Consider the following 20,143-nt stretch of genomic DNA (forward strand, 5'->3'; position numbering starts at 1 on the left):
TATATTATATATCATTTTATGGGGTTATTTGTATCCATATATCCTCATTGTTGAGTATCTGCTCAAATCATTTACCTATATTTTAATTGAGCTTTTTATTTTCTTACTGTTGAGTTTTGAGAGTTTTTTTTCTATTTTGGACAGAAGTCCTTTGTTGGATATATATTGAAAATATTTTATCCTAGTACATAGCTTATCTTTTCATTTTCTTAACAGTGTCCTTCTGAGAGCAAAAAGTTTAAATTTTTATTAAAATCCAATTTATCATTTTATAAAAGAATAGCGTTTTTGATATCTGTCTGATAACTCTTTGATATCTTGCCTAACTCCAACTCATGTGTTCTTCTAAAAGCTTTATAGTTTTAGGTTTTACATTTAGAACTATGATCTACTTTGCATTAATAGTGATACAGCCTTTCCACGCTACCTACAGGAGGGTCCATACAGCCTAGTTGTGGATTGCCGTCATAACTTAAAGGGAAACTTTCACAATGTCTGGAGCCCTTGATGTTCTGCAAATGAAGGAGAATGTTCTTAAGTTCCTTGCAGCAGGAACCCACTTAGTTGGCGCCAATCTTGACTTCCAAATGGAACGGTACATCTGTAAAAGGAAAAGTGATACCATCTACATCGTAAATCTGAAGAGGACCTGGGAGACTTCTGCTGGCAGCTGGTGCCATTGTTGCTGTTGAAAACCCTGCTGATGTCAGTGTTATATCCTCTAGGAATACCGGCCAGAGGGCCGTGCTGAAGTTTGCTGCTGCCACTGGAGCCACTCCAATTGCTGGCTGCTTCACTCCTGGAACCTTCACTAACCAGATCCAGGCAGCCTTCCGGGAGCCACGGCTTCCTGTGGTTACTGAGCCCAGGGCTGATCACCAGCCTCTCACAGAGGCATCTTATGTTAACCTACCTACAATTGCTCTATGTAACACAGATACTCCTCTGCACTATGTGGACATTGCCATTCCATGCAACAACAAGGGAGCTCACTCAGTGGGTTTGATGTGATAGATACCGGTCTGGGAAGTTCTGCCCATGCGTGGCACCAATTCCCATACACACCCATCCCATCATGCCTGATCTCTACTTCTACAGAAATTCTGAAGAGATTGAAAAAGAAGAGCAGGCTGCTGCTGAAAAAGCTGTGACCAAGGAGGATTTTCCATGTGAATGGACTGCTCCAGCTCCTGAGTTCACTGCTACTCAGTCTGATATTGCAGACTGGTCTAAAGATGTGCAGGTGCCCTCTGTGCCTATTCAGCAGTTCGCTGCTGAAGACTGGAGCACTCAGCCTACCACAGAAGACTGATCCGCAGCTCCCACCACTCAGGCCACTGAATGGGTAGGAGCAACCACCGAATGGTCTTAAGCTGTTCTTGCACAGATCCTTAAGCAACCTGGAAATAAGATTGATGAAAAATAAAAATCAGTTTCTAAAAAAAGAAAAAAGATATAAGTGTACAGTTTAACTTTTCCTTTTGTTATGCTTTGTTTGCATGTGGATGTTCAATTGTTCCAACATCATTTATTTTTTCAAAGAAACCAAACCTATTCTTTCTCTATTTACTTATTTTGCAAGTTTGCCAAAAATCAAATAGTTATACCTCTACTGGTTTATTTCTGGATTGGCTATCCTGTTCCAAGACTACTCTAGACTGACTTATGAGTCTGTTTCTTTGCTAATACCCATTTTCTTGATTACTGTAGTTTTTTGGTATATCTAAAAGTCAGGTGCTATTAATTCTCTAATTTTTAAGACTGCTTTAGTCATTTTTATTTATTTGGCTCTCTAGATAAATTTTAGAATCAGTTTGTCTACATCTACAAAGAAACTCACAAAAATTTCGTTAGAATATTGCATAAAATTATAAGTTTACCAGAATTAACAACTTTCCATTATTCAGATTTTCTTTGATTTCCTTTATCAGTATTTTGTAGTTTTCAGCACACAGATATTGCAGTTTGGTTAGGTTTATTACTACCTATTTCTTCTCTGTAGGGAGTTTTGTAATTTTTTAAAAAACATTGTGTTATCAAATTGTTCATTGCTGGTGTGCATAATAATGATTGTTTTGAGTTTTGACCTTGTAAACAACAAGGTCTGTGTTCTGTGTTCTGTTACCCTGCTTAACTTACATATTCATCCTTGGATTTAAAAAATAAATTCCCGGGAATTTTTATGTTGGAAATCATGTCATATACAAATAAGGACAATTTCTTCCTTCCTTCTCATCTCATACATCTTTTATTGTTTTTCTTGATTTATTGCAATGGCTAGGTTTTCCAGGATGATGTTCAGTAATTTTGGTGAGAATGAGCATTCTTGCCTTTTTTTTTTTTTTTTTTTTTTTTTTTTTTTTTTTTTTTTTTAAGATGGAGTCTCCCTCTGTCGCACAGGCTGAAGTGCAGTGGCCGGATCTCAGCTCACTGCAAGCTCCGCCTCCCGGGTTTACGCCATTCTCCTGCCTCAGCCTCCCGAGTAGCTGGGACTACAGGCGTCCGCCACCTCGCCGGGCTAGTTTTTTTGTATTTTTTAGTAGAGACGGGGTTTCACCGTGTTAGCCAGAATGGTCTCGATCTCCTGACCTCGTGATCGGCCCGTCTCGGCCTCCCAAAGTGCTGGGATTACAGGCTTGAGCCACCGCGCCCGGCCGGGATTCTTGCCTTTTTTAGGAGAAAAACTTTTTTAGGAGAGAAGCTTTCATTCTATTACCAGTAAATAAAATGTTAGCATAGATTATGGTAGAAATTCTTTGTCAGATTGAAGAAGTCACCCTCTATTCCTAGCTTGCTGAAATTCTTTTTTTTTTTTTTTTTTTCCTGGAGTGCAGTGGCATGATCTCTGCTCACTGCAATCTTCACCTCCTGGGTTCAAGCGATTCTCTTGCCTCAGCCTCCCAAGTAGCTGGGACTACAAGTGTGTGCCACCCCGCCCAGCTAATTATTGTATTTTTAGTAGAGACAGGGTTTCACCATGTTGGCCAGAATGGTCTCTATCTCTCGACCTCGTGATCTGCCCGCCTCAGCCTCCCAAAGTGTTGGGATTACAGACGTGAGCCACTGCACCCAGCCTGAAATTCTTTATCAAGAATGGGATACAGACCATATGCAGAATAATAAAATTAGACCCTTATATCATCCCATATACATACATCACCTGAAATTACAAAACTACTAGAATAAAACATAGAGGAAAAAGCTTCTTGACATGGGTCTTGGCAAAGACTTCTTGAACACGACCCCAAAGTCACTGACAATAAAAACAAAAATAGACAAACTGGATTTTATCAAACTAAAGAGGGTCTGTACAGCAAAGAAAACAACTAACAGAGTTAAAAGACAACCTATGAAACAAGATAAGATACTTGCAAACTATATGTCTAATGAGAGGATAATATCCAAAATATGTAAGGAACTCAAACAACTCAATAACAAGAAAACAAATAACGTGATTTTTAAATGGGCAAAGGACCCAAATAGACATTTCTCAAAAGACATTCAAAGGGCTAACAGGCCGACATAGGTTTATGAAACTAATCACCAGGAAAAATGCAAATTAAAGTCACAATGATATATCACTTCACATCTATTATAATGCCTCTTATGTTTAAAAAAAGATAGAAGATGTTGGTGAAGATGCAGAGAAAAAGGAATTCTTGTACATTGCTGGTGAGAATGTAAATTAGTATAGCAATTATGGAAAACAATATGGAGGTTTTTCAAAAAATTAAAAATAGAACTACCATATGATCCAGCAATTCCACTTCTGGGTATATATCCAAACGAAATGAAATCAGTGTGTGGAAGAGATATCTGCACTCTCGTGTTTATTGCAGCATTATTCACAATAGCCAAGACACGGAATAAACTTAAGTGTGCATCAGCAGATGAATAAATAAAATGTGGTACATATGCACAATGGAATACTATTCAGCCTTAAAAAAGAAGAAAATTCTGTGATTTGCAACAACATGAATGGAACTCGAAGACATTATTCTAAGTAAAATTAGACCAGCACAGAAAGACAAATACTGTATGATCTCACTTATATGTGGAATCTTTAAAAGTTGAATTAAAAGATGTAGAAAGTAGAATGGTAGTTACTAGGGGCTGGCTGGGGACAGAGAGAGTATAGGAAGATGCTGGCCAAAAGGTTTAAAGTTGCAGTTAGACAGCAGAAAGAAGTTCTGAAGATCTATTGTATAGAATGGTAACTATAGTTAATAATAGTGTACTTGAGAATTGCTAAGAGAGTAGATTTTAAATATTCTCACCACAAAAAACAAGTATTTTAGGTGATGTACATGCTAAGTATCTTGATTTAATTATTCCAAATGTATACATATATTAAAGCATTATGTTGCATTGCATACATGTAAACAATACAACTTTTTAAAAATATAAACCAGTGCAGTAGCTCATGCCTATAATCCAAGCACTTTGGGAGGCTGAAGCAAGAGGATGGCTTGAGCTGAGCTGTTCAAGACCAGCCCTGGCAACATAGTGAGACCCTATCACTACAAAACATAAAATAAAAAACAGGCATGGTGGCACACACTTGTAGTTCCACCTACTCAGGAGGCTGATGTGGGAGATCACTTGAGCCTGGGAGGTGGAGGCTGCAGTGAGTTGTAGTCACACCACTGCACTCCAGCCTGGGTAACAGAGCAAGACTGTCTGAAAAAAATTATATGTCTATTTCTGTATCAAATGTACATCAATTATTGCCAAATGCTATTTCAGGATCACTTGATATAATGTGGGCTTTTCTTCTTTAGATTGTCAATATGATGAGTTACACAGATTACTTTTCAATTATTGAACCAACCTTGCATTATTTGAGTAAATTGCATTTTTCATTAGTGCTGTTTTCCTATTTTCCTTTTATATAATGCTGTGTCCAATTTACTAATATTTTACCAGGGATTTTGTGTCTATGTTCATGAGGAATATATTGGTCTTTGGAATTTTTTTCCTGTATCATGTTTGTTTGAATTTTATTCCTGGCTTCATAAAATAAATTATGAAACATCTCCTTTCTTCCATTTTCTGGAAGAAAATATGTGGCATTAGTGTTATATCTCCTTTAAACATTTAGTAGAATTTAACTAGCATTCGTGTTATATCTCCTTTAAAAATTTAGTAGAATTTAACTAGCATTAGTGTTATATCTCCTTTAAACATTTAGTGAAATTTAACAGTTAAGACACCTAAGCATAAAGATTTCTTTTTCAGAAAGATTTTTTTTGTTTAACTTTGAGTTCAAGTTTTTAATAGCTGTAGCACTGCTCAGCTATGTATTTCATCTTGGGTAAGTATTGGGAATTTGAGATTTTTCAAGGAATTTGATTTTCCATAATTTGTCAGATTTGTTGCATTTATCATAGTATTAACTTAGTATCCTCTTAAAGCCTGCAAAGTCAGTCATGATGTCTCTTCTTTTATTCCTGATATTGGAAATTTGTGTCTTATCTCTTTTTTCTTTGTAAATCTTGCTAGAGCTTTCTAAATTATATCAATCTTTTAAAGGAATCAGCTTGTGTTTTCATTGATTATTGTGTTTCTGCTTTTTATTCATTGAATTCATGTGGTTATTTTTACTATTTCTTTCTTTCTGTTTTGTGGTTTTTTTTCTTGTTTCTAGTTTAAGGTGGGAGATTAGATTTTTTTTTTTTTTTTTGAGAATGTCCTTTTTTCTCCTCTTTCTCTCTCTCTCTCTGTCCTTCTTTCTCTCTCTTTCTTTCAGAGAGTCTCACTTTGTCACCCAGGCTGGAGTGCGGCACAAACAGGGCTCACTGCACCCTCCGTCTCCCAAGCTCAAGCAATCCTCCTGCCCTGGCCCCCAAGTAGCTGGGAATACAGGCACACAAAACCATGTGCAGCTAATTTTGTATATTTCTTGAGATGGGGTTTAGTCATGTTGCCAAGACTGATCTCGAACTTCTGAACTCTAGCCATCGGCCCAGTTTGGCCTCCCAAAGTGCTCAGATTGTAGGCATGAGCCACTGCACCTGACCTCTTCTTTTCTGATATATGTATCTTGTTATAAATTTTGACCCAAACACTGACTTAGCTGCATCAAAAACAATTTATGTATTTTCATTTTTCTTCATTTCAAAATATTTTCTAATTTCTCTCAAGATTTCTGCTTTGATACATGGGTTATTTCAATGTGTGTTATCTAACTTCCAAGGGTCTAGAGATTTTCCTGTTAGTTTTCTGATATTTGTTTCTTGTTTAATAACCACTGTGGTCAGAGAATATCTTCATATATTTCAAATATTTTAAATTTCTTAATTTTTTTTCTGTTCCAGGACATGCTGTATCTTGGTAAATGTTCCATATACATGTGGAAAAATGTATATTTTGCTGTTGTTTGGGGGAGTGTTCTACAAATGCCAATTAGATCCAGTTGCTCAATAGTGATACTTTTTTTTCTATATCCTGCTTGGTTTTTTGGCCTACTAGTTATTCTGTTACTGAGAAAATAGTGTTTTAGTCTTCAATTATAATTGTAAATTAGTCTATTTACCTTTTAACTTCCGTCCATTTTGGTTTTGTGTAAGTTAATGTACTATTACTAGGTGCAAACTGATTGAAGATGGTTTTATCTTATTGATAATTTGACTCTTTCCACATTATATACTGATCCTTTTATCCCTGGTATTTTTTTGGCTATAAAGTCTATATTGGTATCAATATAGCCACTGCAGCTCTCTATTGATTAATGTTTTCAAGTATTCATTTTTATCATTCTACTATTGATCTACATCAAATTATATTTGAACATACTATTTTGTAGACAGCACAAATTTGTTTTGTAGTGTTTTTTTTTTCCCTGCCTTTTCTATTGGTGTGTTTAGAACATTTGCATTTAATATAATTATTGATATGTTTGCATTTAGAGCTACCATTTTATGATTTGTTTCTGTTCACTGTATCTCATTTCTGTTCTTCTGTTTTCTCTTTCCTATTTTAGGTTAAGCATTTTTAGTATTATGGATTATATGGTAACTTTGTGTTTAACTTTTTGAGGAACTACCTACCATATCTTTGCCAACACTTATTATTATTTTTTTCTTACAACCATTCTAGTGTTGTGAAGTGGTAGCTCATGATTTAGGTTTATCCACTGTTTTTTATTGTATCTTTTTGTATAGCTTTTAAGCAAATGCACTACGGTTTATAAGATAGCATGTTAGTTTTGCACAGTCTACTTAGAATAAGTATTTCACTACTTTAGATAGACTATAGATCTATTATGTCTTTTTACCCCATCAAAAAATATTCTCTCACCTATAATGTGCGCAGTTGTGATACAATATATGTACATAAAATTTACCATTTTAACACTTTTCCTTAAGTGTACGGTTCAGTGGCATTAACTATATTCACACTGTTGTGCAACCTTCACCACTAGCCATCTCCAGAACTTTTTCATTGTTTCAAACAGAAACTCTGTACCCAGTAAACCATAACTCTCCTTTCCTCCTCAACCCACTGTTCTACTTTTGGCCTCTATGAATTTGACTAATCTAGGTACTTCATACAAGTAGAATTATAAAATATTTGTCAGTTTGTATCTGGCTTATTTTCCTTAGTATAATGTTTTCAAGGTTCATTCTTGTCGCAGCATGTGGTGGTATATCATTAGGTTTTATGGGTAAATATTATTCCATTGTATACTTATAGGATATTCTGTTTATTCACTCATCAGTTGATGGCTATTTGGGTTGTTTCCAATTTTTAGTTATGAATAGTGATCCTATGAGCATGGGCATACAAGTTTTTGTGTGAACATATCTTTTCAATTCCCTTGAATGTGTTATCTAAGGATAGAATTTCTGGATCAAAAGATAACTTAACCTTCTGAGGAACTGCCACATCCTTGTCAATACTTGTTATTATCTGTCCTTTTTATTATAACCAACCTAGTATGTGTGAAATGGTACCTCATTGTGGTTTTGATTTGAATTTCCCTCATTACTAATAATGTTGAGCATCTTTTCAAGTGCCTATTAGTGACTTTTAAACCTTCTTTAGAGAAATGTCTGTTTAAATTATTTTGCTCTTTCTTTAATTGCATCTTTTTTATTATAGAGTAGCAAGGGCTCTTTCTATACTGTAGCTATAAGACTCTTATGAAATATATTATTTGCAAGTTCTCAGTGTTTTTTGTTACTTTTTATTTGAATGTCATATTATAGAATTCTTTACAAAATCCAAAATCATGAAGATTTTACCTCTATGTTGTTTTCTAAGAACATTCAGTTTTTAGAACTTTGATCCATTTTGAGTTAATTTTTGTGTATGGTATGAGGTAAGGGTTTAGTTTCATTCTTTTGCCTGTGGATATCCAATTGTCCCAGAACAATTTGTGGAGATTATTCTTTCCCTATTAGTGGTTTAGGACCCTGTTCAAAAAATGAGTTGGCCATGGACATACGGGTTTAATTCTGGATTCTCAATTCTGTTGCGTTGTGTTATAGACTGAATTGTGTTTCCTGCCCCCCGTATACATGTATTGAAGCCCTAGCCCATCTATATTTAGAGATACAGCCTTTAAGAATGTAATGAAGATTAAATGAGGTCATAAAAGTAGGATCCGAACCCATTGGGACAGGTATCCTTATAAGAAGAGGAAGAAACACCACAAGTGCATGCTCACACAGGAGAAGAGAGTGAAAAGGCAGCCATCTGCAACCCAGGAAGAAAGTTCATACCAGAAACCATCCCTGATGACACCTTGATGTTGGACTTTCAGCCTCAAGAAATGTGAGAGAATACATTTCTGTTGCTTAAGCCATCCCGTCTGTGATATTCTGCTATGGCACCTACGCAAATAAACAAAAATATTTGTCTTATTCCAGTATCACTCTGTCATTATTACAATTGCTTTGTAGTAGGTTTTGAAATCAAGATATATAAGCTCTCCTTATTTATGATTTTTCAGGTTTGTTTTGATATTCTGAGTTCCTTGCAATTTCATATTAAGTTTAGAGTCAGCCATCAATGTCAGCAAAGTCAACTGGGATTCCAATGAAAATTGTGTTGAATCTGTAGATCAGATGGGCTATATTGCCATTTTAACAATATTAAGTTTTACTATCCATGACCATGGTATGTTTTTCCCCTTATTTAATCCTCTGTAATTTCTTTTAACAATATTTTGTAGTAACTCAGGGTGTAAATTTTGCACTTCCTTTCTTAAATATTTTCCTGTGTATTTTATTCTTTTTGATGCTAATATGAATGAAACTGTTTACTTATTTTCATATTATTTATTGTAAGTGTATAGACATACAAATTATTCTTGCAGAGTGATTTTGTATCCTGCAAAACTGTTTAACTTAGTTATTATAGTCACTCCAGCTTTCCTGTGGTTGTTGTTTGCCTGAAATTTTTTTTTTTTTGGTAGGATCTCACTCAGTCACTCAGTTTGGAGTGCAGTGGCGCCATCGCGGCTCACTGCAACCTCCACCTCCCAGGTTCAAGCGATTCTCATGCCCCAGCTTCCTAAGTAGCTGCGACTGCAGGTGTATGCCACCATGTCTGCCTAATATTTGTACTTTTAGTACAGATGGGGTTTCACCGTGTTGGTCAAGCTGGTCTCAAAGTCTCGACCTCAAGTGATCTGCCCACCTCAACCTCCAAAGTGCTGGAATTAGAGGCATGAGCCACTGCACCTGGTCTTTGATATTTTCAAATCCTTTTATTTTCAATCTATTTATGTCTTTGAATATAAAGTTTGTCCTGCAGGCAACATATAGTTAGAGCATGTTTTTAAATCAAGTCTGATGATCTCTTCTTTTTGATTTAATTTACTCTGATAAGTAGTTTCTGTTGCACGTATTTCATCCAGTATACAATTCATACTTTTCCATTCTTTTGCATGTTCATAATTTGTTGTTAGAAACTGAACATTTTAGATGATATGTCATAGCAACTCTGGAAACTGGTACGCCGCCCCCTCTAGAATTACTGCTATTATTTTCTTGTTTGTTTGTTTAGTGAGGGCTTTGTTATTTTAGTTGAAGTCTATTCCCCGGCTTCCGTTCCCTCACTTCTCAACATACACACCATTGTAAGCCTCTGATACTCTCTGTTCAGGGAGGCACAGTTCTGAGTGTATCCAGCAATTATCCTGGGATGATAGTGGTACTGGTAAGACTCTCTCCCACCCTTTCCCTGATTACACCTAGCTGTTAAACTCTACTAATTTCTGGCCTATTGCTTAATTGTTTCCAACAGTGCCTTGGAACATAATTTTTTCTTTACAAATAAATCTAATTGGCCAGGCATGGTGGCTTATGTCTGTAATCCCAGCACTTTGGGGGGTCAAGGTGGGTGGATCACCTGAGGTCAGGTGTTCAAGACCAGCCTGGCCGGCATGGTGAAACCCCATCTCTAATAAAAATACAAAAATTAGCTAGGCATGGTGGCAGGCACCTGTAATCCCAGCTACTCAGGAGGCTGAGGCAGGAGAATCGCTTGAACTCACGAGGCAGAGGTTGCAGTGAGCCGAGATTGCGCCATTGCACTCCAACCTGGGAGATAGAGTAAGACTCCATCTCAAAAAAAAAAAAAAAAAGATATACAAATAAATCTAACCATATTGTGACACTTTATATGGGAAAGTTTCTGAGATCAGTGTTTGCTATTTGTATTAACCCCAAGAGAGCTCCTCTCAGCTATCTTATTTCCCAGTTCTCTCTTACAAACTAGCTGGCATACAGTCTAGGCTACATTTTCATTTGGTCCCCAAATTTCTTCTCAATTGCTTTTTGCCACAACTTCTACTGTTCTTCAGAGTGCCCTTAAGTTTAAAATTATCTACACTTTGTTTGGAATAAAGTAGGCTCCCTTGGGGAGAGATAAGGAGTTGCCTGTTTTGTGGCCTGATTCTCTCTCTAGGCAAAATTTCTGAGCTAGAGCTCTGGAGTTAGGGGTAGAAACAATGACAAGCTTCTCTCTGAGTGACACCATGGCTCTAAGAGCTGAATGCTTGGTGGATGGGGTGAGAGAGGAGTGTGGAGAAGCAGCAGTTTGCAGGTCTTTCAGCTTGCCACTCATAGTGTGGAACTTTACTTCAAAGGCCAAGGAAAAGGCTCCCAGGGATCCAGTATTCCTGTAACAGCCCAGTGGGTTCATCTTGCCCACTGCCCAGAAAAGCCAATTCCCTGAAAACAGCAGATACTGCAGCAAAGAAAGAGTTTAAGTATTGAAACCTCAGAAGCTAAGGATAATTTGGTAGGCAGGGGGTGAGGAACTAAGTCCTGCTGATTGGTTCAGGATGAAATCATAGGTGTATCCAAAATGGTCTTCATGTGCTGAGTCAGTTTCAGGGTAGGGGGTCACAGGACTGGTTAAGCCAGTTCCCTGGTATGAGTCACAGATCCAGGTGGCATCAACTGGTCTGCCAAAATGCAAAAGTCTGAAAAGTACGTCAAAGACCAATATTGAGTTTTGACAATACTGTTGTTATCTATAAGAGCAATTAGAGAACTTACAAATCTTGTCACCTTCGGAACTGTGGCTGGTTATCATTTAACTACATCTACATCTTAGCTTAATTCATTCCCCACTCATAATCCTAAGCTTTTGGTCTTTCATTAGTCTTACAAAGGTGGTTTCTGTCCCCAGAGGGAGTCAGATTATTAGAGAGAATATTATCCTTTCTTCAAAGTTAAACTATAAACTAAATTCCTTCCACAATTAGCTCCACCTATGCCCAGGAATGAGTAAACACAGTTAGCTTGTTAAGTTAGAAGCATGACAGTGTCAGCTAGGTTACATTTCTCTCACTGTCATAATTTTTGCAAAGGTTGTTTCATTCTCAATGCACCACACCCAAGGTAGAACTTCCTTTCTACAAGAAAGGGTTGCGTGGGAGAAGGAAGCTTCCTCCTCCCAATTGTATTCACCTAAGACTTAGCCTTAGCAACCGGCAGCCAGGGCAGAACCAAAAAAGCTCAAGTTATGTCCTATTGCAAAGAAAGCCCTGTAGCTGACACCTGGGGAATATAGAGAGTCATATTCTTACCTGCAGCGGTCTGGAGTAGAGTCTCTGCCTCACTGAGCTGGGAGGGACAAGGAAAGTAGTAGTTTCAGTTCAAATGTCACAGACTCACCTCTCTTGCCAGTTCATAGATTTCCTTGAGTAGATATCTCTTTATTTGCCATTTGCCCTTAGGACCATTTCCAGAGCATTTAAATGGTTGTTTCTTTATACACAATTTTCACCAGTTTCACTGAGGAGTGGCTCAGCAGAGTTTCCCACACTGCCATTCTAGAAGTCAATCTATTTCACTTGTATTTATTGTTTAGCTACATATGTTACTTACAAGACTCATCTTTGCTTTCCATTCCTAATTTTCAGTTTTCCTATAGTTAACTCTGTCTCTCTCCATTAAAACAGTGACTTCCAACTTTATATCAGTCCTCTCAAGTTTCAAAATTCTTAGTTTCCAGGAGATTTAGAAATCAGGCTTTTGTTTGGGCTGTTTACAGTGAATACTCAAGACTCTGATATTGGCTATAATTTTTTTTTTTAGAGTTAGGGTCTTGCTTTTTTGCCCAAGCTGGAGTGCAGTGGCACAATTTTAACTTACTGCAGTCTCGAACTCCCAGGCTCATGCAATCCTCCAACCTCAGCTTCCTAAGTATCTGGGACTATGGGCACGTGCCACCACAATCAGATAATTTTATTTATTTATTTATTTATTTATTTACTTACTTACTTACTTATTGTAGAGACAGAATATTGCTATGTTGCCCAGCCTGATCCTGAGCTCTTGGTTGCAAGTTATCCTCCCAGCTCAGTCTCCCAAAGCACTGAGATTGCAGGCATGAACCATGACAACTGGCCTTGAGTATAATTTTAATCTAAGGCTTCAGGGAAGACAGCATTCTTCTCCACCACTGTCCTCTTCCATTATTTGGTCTATGGGTTAGCTCAGGTTCACGATGAAGAGATAAGGATGGCAAAGTTGGAAAGAGAAAATGTTACTTCAATCTAAAATCTACACAGTCTGTGAATTCAAGGGAAGCCATTAGTAGGAGTTCTTACTGCTGTGCGGCTGATTTGTTATGAGGTAGTCACCCTTTGTTGAAGCCTGGCTGGCTTCCTTGAAAACAATCAGCAAGTGACTAACCAGGCATAGCAAGACTGGTGCTGACACAGGAAACCACCAAATGATGAGAGACCTGGGGATACCCAAAGGAAGTCAATAAAAGCATACTCTCAAATTCTTCCAGATTTTGGCTTGCAAAGCCTCCCAAGATTTCTGGAAACCCTTTGTAAATGCTACTAGGAAGGTTCCAGCCAGAGGGCTCTGAGAAATGATTCTTTAAAAGCTTGGATGCTTAAGTTTACAAAGCCCATTAAGTTTTTACTTCCAGTTGAAATTGTACATGAAAAAGATGTTTTCAGAAAGAGTTCTCAGATAATTCTATTTGTGAATAATAATAGTAGTGTGATGGTTATTCTTCATACGTCTCTCCAAAATTCAGTCTCTCTCCTTCTCTCCTGGCTCTATATTGCCAGCAGCTGACCCAAGCAGATTCATTAGCATGCTCCAGAACCTTGCTGGTTAGTTAGTTTCCAGTTGCGTTAGGCCATTGGAAGGCATCAACATGAAATCGGAGCATGCGAGAAGAGAAAAGATGAGTTATTTCTTCCCTGTTCTCTCCTTGCTACACTGTTGCCTCTGTGGCAGTAGCTGTTTCTCTAGATCTCTCACTGGGCCCTTCTTCCAAGGTTCCAGTCCTTAGCAGACTGTAGAAACACTAATTCCTCTCTAAGAGCCTCTTGTTATGCTAGTTCTTGTGTCCCTCACTCTCTCATTTGTTCTCATCACCTGGTCCACATCTTTGTAGTACTCCCTTACCGAGGAAGAGGCAATTATTTCCAAGACCACCGGTGGATGCCTAAAATCACAGATAATACCAAATGCTGTATATACTATGTTTTCGCTGATATGTACATACCTCTGAAAAGAATTGATTTATAAATTAGGCACCACAAGAGATGAACAATAACTAAGATAAAATAGAACACGTATAACAGTATACTGTGCACTCCCATATATATATACACACACATATACATATACATATATATATGAATTTATTCAGTATTAACTTACACAATCACAAGGTCTCACAATAGGCTGTCTGCAAGCTGAGGAGGAAGGAGAGATAGTCCAAGTCCCAAAACTGAAGAATTTGGAGTCCGATGATAGAGGGCAGGAAGCATCCAGCACGGGAGAAAGATGTGGGCTGGGAGGCTGGGCCAGTCTCTCCTTTTCACATTTTTCTGCCTGCTTTATATTTTCTGGCAGCTGATTAGATTGTGCCCACCAGATTAAGGGTGGATCTGCCTTCCCCAGCCCACTGACTCAAATGTTAATCTCTTTTGGCAACACCCTCACAGACACACCCAGGATCAATACTTTGTATCCTTCAATCCAATCAGGCTGACACTCAGTATTAACCATCACAAGTCCACCCCTTGTCAACTTAAACCCACATATATCTCCTGAGATCATACATAATCTTCAAATAAAGACAATAATAAGATCACAGTTATGCGTAAAATAATACAACTGTCTTGTACAACTGGAAATGCACCAATACCCCCATCCAAATACTATTACATAAAGTTAACAATATTTAAATGCTGATATGAAGTCAATTATTCTTATGTCACATGATAAAGGAAAAGGAAATAAAATGAAGATACCTTCTAAGTATAAGTATATACATGCACAAACATATTTTTAACAAAAGAAGGAGGAAATACTCATGACAGTTACAGTCCTCATTTCTGCAGCTGGTCAAGTGGTCATAGCTAGTATTTATGACTACCTTCTCCTACTACCCATTGTGTATTCCCTTTACCTTTAGCAAGCACCTCAGCAGGTCACGTTTTTTCTCCTGGTGGAGTGACCCAAACCTTCATTCCTGAGGGGTCTGGACCATTTGTAGTTCTGCCTGGATTGGGCTGTTGTACTTTCCCACTGACCTTAAACACAAGGCATGGTAATACTAAGAGACACCCTAATGGATCTCCTGTATTCCATGCATATTCTTTCCTTACCTCTGTTGTGGAGTAGTAGACTGATTTCATCATGATAGTCTGGGTCAATAACCCCAGCCAACACTGTAACTCCCTTCTTATTCTGCTGACTTAAAGGTAGGAGGACCCCAAAGTGTCCAGATGGAAATCTTAACTTCTAGTTTAATGGAATTGTTGTTGTGTCTCCTGGTGGCAGCGTTCCTCCCTCCGGAACTCAGACCTCTAAGTCAGCAGAACATGAGGTTATGGGAACAGGAAGCAAAACTTTTGCTAGTGGATCACTAGGGTGATGGTGAGTGGTGCCACTTCCACTTACACCCCTTGATTCCTGGACCCGTGAATCCTGGCTATGGGGGTAGCAGAACCACATATTGGACACTGATTCAGAGCATACATGGCCTTCTAGAGAACTCTGTCCTAGCCCTGCAAAGTATTGTCACCTAGTTGGCATTGTAATTGTGATTTCAAATGGCCATTACACCATTCTATCAATCCAGCTGCTTCAGGATGATGGGTAACATGCTAGGACTAGTGAATTCCATGAGCATGAGCCCACTGTGACACTTTTTTAGTTGTAAAGTGAGTGCCTTCGTCAGAGGCAATGCTGTATGGCATATTGTGATGGCAGATAAGGCATTCCGTTAGTCCACAGATGGTAGTCTTGGCAGAAGCATTGCATGCAGTATAGGCAAACCCAGATCCGGATTAAGTGCCTATTCCTGTGAGGACAAACCTCTGCTCTTTCCATGATGGAAGAGGTACAATATAATCAACCTACCACCAGGTAGCTGGCTGATCACCCCGAGGAATGGTGCCATATTGAGAGCTCAGTGTTGGTCTCTGCTGCTGGCAAATTGGGCATTCAGCAGTGCCCACAGTCAGGTCAGTCTTGGTGAGTGGAAGTCCATGTTGCTGAGCCCATGCATAACCTCCATTCCTGCCACCATGGAAACTTTCTTCATGGGCCTGATAGGGCAATGACAGGGGTGGCTGGGGAAAAAGGTTGAATGGTGTCCACAGAACAGGTCATCCTATCCACTCAGTTATTAAAATCTTCCTCTGCTGGGGTCACTCGTTGCTGAGCACTTACAAGGGATACAAATATCTTCATGGTTTTTGACCACTCAGAGAGGTCCTTCCACATACCTCTTCCCCAAATTTCTTTATCACCAGTTTTCCAATCATGCTTCTTGCAAGTCCCTGACCATCCAGCGAAACCATTGGCTACAGTCCATGAATCAGTATGTAATTGCACATCTAGCCATTTTTCCTTTCATGCAAAGTGCACAGCCAGGTGGGCTGCTCGAAGTTCTGCCCACTGGGAAGATTTCCCTTCATCCGCTGTCCTTCAGGGATGTCCTAGAAAGGGCCGTAGTGCTGCGGTTGACCACCTTCGGGTGGTGCCTGCATATTGTGCAGAACCATCTGTAAACCAGGCCCTTGTCTTCTCTTCCTCTGTCACCTGCTCATAAGGAACTTTCCATGAGGCCATCGGTGCAGGCTGGGGAAGAGAAGGCAGGATGGCAGGAGTGGAGACCACGGGCATTTGAGCTACTTCCTCATGTAACTTGCTTGTGTCTTCAGGACCCACTCGAGGTTGATCAGATATATACCACTTCCATTTGATGATGGAATGCTGCTGTGCACAACCCACTTTGTGGCTAGATGGGTCAGAAAGCACCCATTTCATGAAAGGCAGTTCAAGTTGCATGGTGACTTGATGACCCATAGTCAAACATTCAGTTTCCACCAAGGCCCAGTAACAGGCCAAGAGCCATCTCTCAAAAGGAGAGTAGTTATCTCCAGAAGATGACAGGGCATTGCTCCAAAATCCTAGAGGCCTCCACTGTGATTCACCTACAGGGGCCTGCCAAAGGCTCCAAACAGCATCCCTATCTGTCAGACACCTCAAGCACTATTGGATCTGCTGGGTCATGTGGCTCAAATGGCAGAGCAGCTTGCACAGCAGCCTGGACCTGTTGCAGAGCCTTCTCCTGTTCTGGACCTCACTCAAAACTGGTAGCCTTTTGGGTCACTCAATAAGTGGGCTGGAGTAACACACCCAAATGAGGAATGTGTTACCTCAAAAATCCAAATAGACCCATTAAGCATTGCGCCCCTTTTTGATTGTAGGAGGGGCCAAATGCACCAACTTATCCTTCACCTTAGAAGGAATATCTCAACAGAGCCCGCACCACTGGACCCCTAGAAATTTTACAGAGGTAAAAGTTCCCTGAATTTTAGTCGGATTTATTTCCTATCCTCTGGCACACAAACGTCACACCATTAAGTTCAGTGTGTTTGCTACTTCTTGCTCACTGAATCTAATCACCATAATGTCATCAATGTAATGGACCAGTGTGATATCCTGTGGAAGTGAAAAGCAATCAAGGTCTCTCCAAATGAGATTGTGACACAAAGCTGGAGAGTTGATACACCCCTGAGGTAGGACAGTAAAGGTATATTGTTGGCCTTGCCAGCTGAAGGCAAATTGCTTCTGGTGAGCCTGATGGACAGAAATGGAGAAAAGGCATTTACCAGGTCAATGGCTGTATATCAGGTATCAGGAGATGTGTTAATTTGCTCAAGTAATGAAACCACATCTGGTACAGCAGCCACAATTGGAGTCACCATTTGGTTAAGATTACAACAATCTACTGTTATTCTCCAAGGTCCATCTGTCTTCTGCACAGGCCAAATGGGAGGGTCAAATGGGGATATGGTGGGAATCATCACCCCTGTGTCTTTCAAGTCCTTGATGGTGGCACTAATCTCCACAACCTTCCAGGGTTGCAATATTTTTTTTTGTTTACTAATTTTCTAGGTAGAGGCAGCTCTAATGGATTCCATTTGGCCTTTCCTAACAAAATTGCCCTCACTCTACCAGTCAGGGAGCCAATGTGTGGGTTCTGCCAGATGCTAAGTATATCTATGCCAATTATGCATTCTGGCACTGGGGAAATGACCACAGGATGAGTCCGGAAACCCATTGGACTCACTGTAAGTCAGACCTGAGCTAAAACTCCATTAATTACCTGACCTCCATAAGCTCCTACTTTAACTGGAGGACCACAATGACATTTCGGGGCCCCTGGAATCAACGTCAGCTGAGAGCTAGTGTCCAATAGTCCCTAACATGTCTGATCATTACCCTTTCCCCAGTGCACAGTTATGCTGGTAAAAGGCTGGAGGTCTCCTTGGGGAAGGATGGAAGAAAGATTCACTGCATAAACTGTTGGTAATGCAGTGGGGTCCTTCCTCAAGGATACCTGGCCTCCCCTTCATTCAAGGAGTTCTGGGTCTGTAAACTGGCCCAAGTCTTGAAATTGACTGAGGGGTCATAATTCTCTGTTTTTATAATTCAAATTAGTCTTTTGTCCCCTCGACTTAGAAGATTTCTGCTTGTATAAATTAAATAGGAACACAGTAGGCTTCCTATCAATTTCACTTCTAGGAACACTGCGATTAATTAGCTCAGAGCTCTACATGAGTCAGACTATTCTGATTGCTGCTTTGCCTCTGCCATCCATTACAGTAGCTATACCCACCTTGCCTTTGACAATTGAGTGCTACAACTTGGCCCCTGCCACCTTGGGATCCAATTATTCCCATTGTATTTAAATTTTGTAGTTGAGTTACTGTGGTTCCCACTGTCAGATCTGACATATAAAGAAGAGCAATTACTGGGCTCATCAAAGATGCAGGTGCTGCCCTCACAAATCTATTTCACAAGGCATTGGTCAAGGGTATACCTTCTGGACCCTCCCAGCTGGGATGAGTAGGTCAAAAGTGACTAACCCACTCCATCATCCCAATCTCCCTAAGCCTTTGGATCCCTTCCTCTATGTCAAACCAATGGAGATTAGGCATTTCCAGCTCACTAGCAGTGGGCCATCTTTTAATCCGTATTTCAGCTAACCAAGCAAATAAACTATTGAACCTTTTTAACTCCCCAAGCTGTAATATTAAGTGCAGAGTCCTTACTTAGTGGGCCAAATCAATAAATTCAGCCTGATCCAACTTTATGTTTCTTCCACTGTCATCCCATACCCTTAATATCCATGCCTGTTCTCCAGATTTCTGTTTATATAAATTAGAGAACTCAAACAGTTCTTTTTCGAGTATAGTGTCCCTCCTCATGGGTCACACTCTCAACCTCACCTCTAGGGGCCCTCCGGGACTTCAGTCTAGTTATAGGTCTAGAAGCAAACAAAAGAGTTGGGAGGGGCTGCTGAGGAGAATCAACATTATCTTGCCTGATAACTGCCTCAGGGGAGGCCATCACTGTTGCCTCAGGCAGCACAGGATTTATCTCCTCAGACAAAGGTGGAAAAGCTGATAGCTGCCTGGGTTGGGGAGGGGATGTTGCCACTACTGTGGATAGGGAATCTGTTTCTTCTGGCAAAAAGGTTTATCAGAGTTTATAAACTCAGTGTCCCCAGCTTCACCAGGGTCCTCCCACCCATCCCCATTCCAAGTTCTGGGGTCCCATTATTTTCCAATCAATGCCCTCACTTTAACAGTAGACACCTGACAAGGCTGTGCATGCATCTTTCATTGCAGGTCAGCCACTCGCATGATAAGAGCTTGTGTCTGTTTTTCCACAATTTTAGCTCTTTCTCTACAGGAGATAAGACTCTCACTTAGTACAAGCTTAGCAGATTTGAGACTCAGTATCTGCTTCTGAACTCAGGAGACAGAATCCCTGAGTTCATCATTTCTTTCATCATTTTGTCCACTGAACTTAGGAGCAACCAACCACCTTCATTATGTTCATTGTCCACATATGGTCAAAGGTATTATGTATAGAGTCAGTAAACTCCTTGCCTCATACACACACACACACACACACACACACACACACACACACGGGTTTATTAAGTATTAACTTACACAATCACATGTCCCACAAAAGGCTGTCTGCAAGCTGAGGAGCAAGGAGACCCCAGTTCAAGTTCCAAAACTGAAGAATTTGGAGTCTGATGTTCAAGGGCAGGAAGTATCCAGCACAGGAGAAAGATGTAGGCTTGGAGGCTCAGAAAGTCTCTCCTCTTCACGTTT

At 39.6% G+C, this 20,143-nt stretch overlaps 1 pseudogene; it reads left to right on the plus strand.

Moving 5' to 3' along the window:
* Positions 1-491: 491 nt before the first annotated feature.
* LOC103235865 (small ribosomal subunit protein uS2 pseudogene) lies at positions 492-1,372 on the plus strand (annotated as a pseudogene).
* The last annotated feature ends 18,771 nt before the right edge of the window (positions 1,373-20,143 follow it).

The sequence above is a fragment of the Chlorocebus sabaeus genome, chromosome 7, assembly GCF_047675955.1.
Source record: "Chlorocebus sabaeus isolate Y175 chromosome 7, mChlSab1.0.hap1, whole genome shotgun sequence".
NCBI classification, from domain to species: Eukaryota; Metazoa; Chordata; class Mammalia; order Primates; family Cercopithecidae; genus Chlorocebus; species Chlorocebus sabaeus.